We start from the raw sequence: 5,669 nt of genomic DNA, 5'->3' as shown, positions 1-5,669 counted from the left end.
TCTTCCAAAACCTAATTAGAAATTCTGAGTGAACATTTCACTCTCCTTTTTCTTTCCATCCTCTATTTTCCTCCAAAATTCCATTGCAGAATAAGCTTTCTAAAAGTTAAGATTAATGATAAATATGCTGTGATAAACATACTTGAATATTTAAGGATACAACTTTGTAGCCTCATATGGATTCATAGCACTGTCCAATATAATTTATACTATACAATTTCCATTAAAATTAAATTAGATTTTGAATATTATCTCTTTATAATCTAAGCAACACTATCATCTTCATTCTAAAATAACCTTAATCCCCACCAAGTGCAGGTTGAGTGTTTCTTCACGAGAAGAGCATCCTAAATGACTGTGGGGATGTCATCCCCGTAACCGACTGTTCTGTGGCTTCTAGAAACAGAAAAATGAAAGGAAAGCACAGTCCTGCTGAACATGAACAGGGCAGGAGCTTGTCCAGGAGAACTCCCAAAGCGTTTCTGATGCTCTGCCTGTGCCCTTTGCTTTCTCCTGACATTGACACTAAATCAACTTCCCTTTCTTATCTACATGGGGCCATTTTCTCAGAGGGAAAAAAACCAAATGCCCTGGCTGTTGCCGAGGACAGGATTGGAGCATTTATGTCCCCTCAGTCTATGTGGGGCTGGTCAAGACTCTGCCACAAAAGCCATTTCCAATTCTATGGCTTTCTGTGTCTGGGTGTTGAATTTGGGCTTCTTATTTCTAGACCAAAGAGAAAACAGACAGAGCTGAGCCTGTGCAGGAACTTCAGTCGTCTCTTCCGCATTGGCCAGGAGGTCAAACGGTCTTACCAGAGGGCAGCTCTGCAGACAGACCACAAACACACATGGAGAGGCTGCCCTCGTCCTTCTGGCACTGCCCCTGATGTCTCACACAAGACAAGACAGCTGGGTCCTGAAGAGAAGGGTCTGGACGCTCAAAAGCACGAGAAGCTTGGTCAGAAATGATGCTACTGTTTCAGGTGGGACCCTCCAGCCCCGATGCTGCTTGCAAGACCTGTCACCCGTCCTTGCTCTGTTCCCTCTTTTCCCCGAGAGGTGATATAATCATGAGTCTTATCTGCTTCAGTCGGCTGGTATGTGCTCTAAACATTCATTACTCTTTCCCCATTTTTAACGATTCTACGCTGCCAAGTGGAACAAACCATCTGTCCTTCCGACCCTCCTCCTGGCTCCAGTGGGAGACGTGTTTACTCCTCTGTGTGCGTCTAATCCCGCCCCCCCAGTAGTTCAGCTCCGTGAAGGCGTGAAGTGAGGTGGATCTGCTTTACTGAGCCCTCCCTGAGAACAGTGTCTGCCCCTCAGTCAGTGCTGGCCGACTGGATGAATGCCTGTGCGTGAGGGCAAGTGAGGAAAGGTGCAGAAGGACGAGTCCCTCGTGTCCTTGGAGGCTATTGCTCGTGTCCTCTCTCCGCATGTTCAGCTCCTCCATCTCTATTGATATCTACTTATCACCCCATAAAATCGTTTCTAGCCCCATCTTTGTGAAAACAGAAAACTTCCCTCTATTTTGTATTCCTCTCACACTACTTTTGCCCCATCCTTTTCACAACCCAAATGCTTGAAAGAGTCATCTACTCTCCTCTCAGCTCCTCTCACCCCTCACTCAAATCTGCATCACTATTTCTGCCACTGTTGCTCTGGAAACTCTGTTCGCTGGGTCTTTCCGGCGTCAGCATCTGGACCTCAGGGCAGTGTCTGGGAGTCGACCTGGATCTTCTTCTTGGTGTTGGAGTTACTGTTCTCTCCGAGATTTCCTCCTTCTCTACCTGTTCTTTTCCAGGCTTCTTGGCGGATGTGAGTGTTGTGTGTATGTATGTGTTTCCTCTGCCCGCCCATCAAATGTTGCCATCCTCTAGGAGGTCTGTGTTTGGCCTCCTCCTCCACCGTCCACATCTCCCTGAGAATCTCACTGCTTTAGTGGCCGTCCATATGCAGATAACTCCTGCATAACTTCAGCTCAAGACTCTCTACTGAGTTCCAGACTCATTTGCAAAGGTCTCAATACTGCTCCCTTTGGATGAGATGCAGGACTTCAAAAAGAACAAGCCCAAAACTGTTAAACAGCTGTGTTCCTTCTCCATCATTTCCCAGCTCAGCGGGTCTTCAGCATCCGCCTCTGTGCTCGGATGTAAATCTGGGAGTCAGCTTGCTTCTGTCCTCCACTTGTCCTCGCCCAACTTCCATTCAGTCGCCAAGAACCCATGGTTCCATTGGTTCTTGAATTTCACCGTAAAATGCTCTACATGTTTTACTTAAAATTTAACTGTAAGACCCATGGACTGAAGGGAAGCCGGCATTCCATGTGGGGTCAGCTACACAGGCATTTCTACCCCAGCCCCACACTAAGGAGACCACTCTCTCATGCAAATTGGGAAGGCCCTGTGTGAGGAACCACCTTTGATGCACAAGTTCTGTTTTCATAACCCTAAATTATAGTAATGGTGACATCCACAAAGGAGCTGTGAAATTACAATAGTGGACTGTATCGTGATGTCCAAGAGAGCTCACTCTTAGATAAGCACAGCAGAGAGATGAAATCAGACCCAACCATCTGGCCTCCCCAGGGCTTCCTTTCCTAATGAGAAAGGCAGACGGAGGCAGGCAGGAACTTGAAATTACCCTTCACTCTACCTAGCCTACATGAGTAATATGTCAAAAATGTAAATAATGAAGGATCAGCATTTAATTTGCCGCCACAATATGTTTATTTCAATTAATTTTGGGTGATATGTATTATAATTTGGATTTAAAAATGTGATCTGAAATGAAAAGAACAGTATGATATTTCCATCCGACACCTTTCTCTTGGGCGATTTGCTTAATTTTTAACTTGCATTGGTTCTCTCAAGGGACCTTAATACAGATTTCTCTCTAAATCTCTCAGCTTTAGTTCTTACTTGGCCTTAATTGTATAATCTTTAGGAGGTTTTTAGGTGAACTTTATCCAGAAGAGGAATATAAATTTAGATATTAACAAATATGGGAAATGAATCAGTCCAGTCATCATTAGGGAAAATGAATTGTTCCAGAGCCCAGGATCCCATAAAGTTAAATCACATTTATCTTCTAATTGATAAGGAGTTTAAAAACATCCACACCATCACGCCTGTTAGCCTAATTCCAAGCCTTCAGCTACCACTGGGTGAAATAACCTAGAGTCAGTGTTTTATTCGGGAGCCCAGAGATTCACAGTCATCATCACTGCTCATCTCCCCTCACCCCACAACCACATCTATATCTATAGTCAATATTCCCTAATACCTTCCTTTCCCAAGCACAACAGAGAATACGGCACAGAATCTGACACAGTGATGGATGTTGGCAAAAATTGAATACATTGTCCCTGACCCCACGGGACGGCCTGATACGCTAGTGTCGCTCGTGGGTGGCTGAGCAGACTGTCTACAGACACAGGGGGCCTTAGGTCAAATTCCAGTCCCATTATGCTCTGTGGAATAATGCAGAGTATATAACCTTCTTGTGTATAACATTCTTTTATAGAGGATTTAAAATTTAATATTCTGAGTTGGAATTAATTTAACGTGAAACAGCTGTCAGCACAAACAACTCTCGTTTACTTCTGATATTTCAATACACATGAAAATCATCGTAAATACTTCTCCTCAAACTTTTTCTCCACGTACATAATATAATTAATTACCTTTGTCTTGTTTTCTTCCTTGGTGATCACAAATTACATTACATTCAAATCCAACTTAGTGGAAAAGGATGTTAATTTTTCCGAATCCCATTATTCTGGAATGGAAACACTTATGTGGGTATTATTTCAAGATTTCATGATCAGCAACAAGGGATTTTCCTAAAGAATGACTTGGCAGGGGTATTCGTCATTGCTTTTCTTCATGAATGCTTTAAACAGTGTGAGGGACAATGTACAGAATAGAATAGACTCTCTTTCTCTTCTCTCAGAATTTATGTACTAAAGCAACAACATACACAACTGCATTCTCAGGATGCCAACTAACATGCCTGTCATAGACATGGTGGGGAAGTGGGGAGTTTTGTCCTCCAGTTATAGAAGCTGAATTACTGATTTCCCGATTGTGCTACCTACAGGGTGTGAATATATATTTGTATTGTATATGTAAATATATATTTGTATGTGTCTATGTACATATATAATTTTTAAATTTTGGAAAGAAAGTCTTACCTAAAAAATAATTTGAATGTGCATTGCTAGCTATTTAAAGGCAATCTATACCTCTGAAACAATTTATTCACTCATTCACTCATTCATTCATTCATCCAAGGAACATTAATTCATTACCTGCCATAACCAGGCACAGTGAGTGCAAACATGGGGAGGTGGTTTCTGAGCTCAACATTTCTGCACTTTCTTCTGACATGTCCGTAGAATGGCAAATCATTGCGAATGGACCCAGAGTATTCAGAGTTTCGCGTGCACCTCAGATTCCTTTCTTAGGAGGATGCAGTGGTGATGACGGAAATATCTATCGTCATGACCCGTGGCCCTGTGAAATTGCTGATAAGACCTAAGACGCCTCCCAATACGGACTTTCTGTAAAGGGTGGTGCTATTTAACTAAATGGAAGAAAAATGTCACCAACTGGCTACTGGTCTCAAGGAATGAGAGCACTCGGGCACACTGGTGCCACCTGTAATAAAGTTTGGCATCACCAATTAGGGATCAGAGGGTTTTATTTAGAAAGCTGATTGACATCATGACAAGTAATGGAACAACAGGGAAGCGTGTTTGTTGGTTTCTTTTTGCATTGTCTGAAATGACTCCGTGAAAGTGTCAGTTCAAACAGCCGGTGTTAAGACTTTCACGCAATGACTACTATTTTGTGTGGGAACTTCGCCTCCAGAAGCCAAGGTGTAAGATATGATGCCAAGCACCACTTAATTTCTATTTTTCTGCTTACCCTCCAGGCCCTGATCTGGATCGCTGGACCAGAGGGAGACTGGGAAACTCTGGAGTGAATTTCTGAGGCGTCATCCTGTCAGATGAGTCAGGAGGATGCCCCATGGCAGCTCAAGACACAGGAGAGGAGGCCTGGGCTCCTTCCAGTGCCGAGCGTGAGTGAGAGATGACAAAATCTAGAGCAAACTGTCAGATTTCTCTAGTTTCCTAAGTAGCTGCAACACGTGGAGAACGTAAACCGGAAATCGATCACGTGTGTCAGGAAGCTTGTTACCAGAGCAGGTGAACTGAAAAAATTAAGGTATTGTCACAATTTGGATAAAGAATCAAGATTCCAATGAAGTTATATACTATTGTTCCATCCACTGAAAAATAATTAATGATTTGTACTGTGAGGGGTGGGTGTTACACGTCGTGTTTCATATAATGATAACAGTTACTCTTGACTGCTTTCGTGTGCCTGAGGTCTGTGTACTGCGCTGCTAATCTTCCCTGACCTGTAAGGAGCATTGGCATCTGGCAGGTAGACATCTAATAAGAGGTTCTCGATAAATACTCATTGAGGGAACAACTGAATGGCCCATGCATGGCATGGTAGCAGAAAACGGAAGATTGTAATATGGTCAAAACTAACTTATATGGTGTATTAGTCAGTTCTCCAGAGAAACAGAACCAGTAGGAGGGAGGGAGAGACAGAGAGATTGAATTTAAGGAGTGGGCTCACACCATCATGGTGC

The sequence above is a fragment of the Diceros bicornis genome (genome assembly GCF_020826845.1).
Source record: "Diceros bicornis minor isolate mBicDic1 chromosome 21 unlocalized genomic scaffold, mDicBic1.mat.cur SUPER_21_unloc_1, whole genome shotgun sequence".
In the NCBI taxonomy this organism is placed as follows: domain Eukaryota; kingdom Metazoa; phylum Chordata; class Mammalia; order Perissodactyla; family Rhinocerotidae; genus Diceros; species Diceros bicornis.
Note: the sequence above shows the minus strand (reverse complement) of the source record.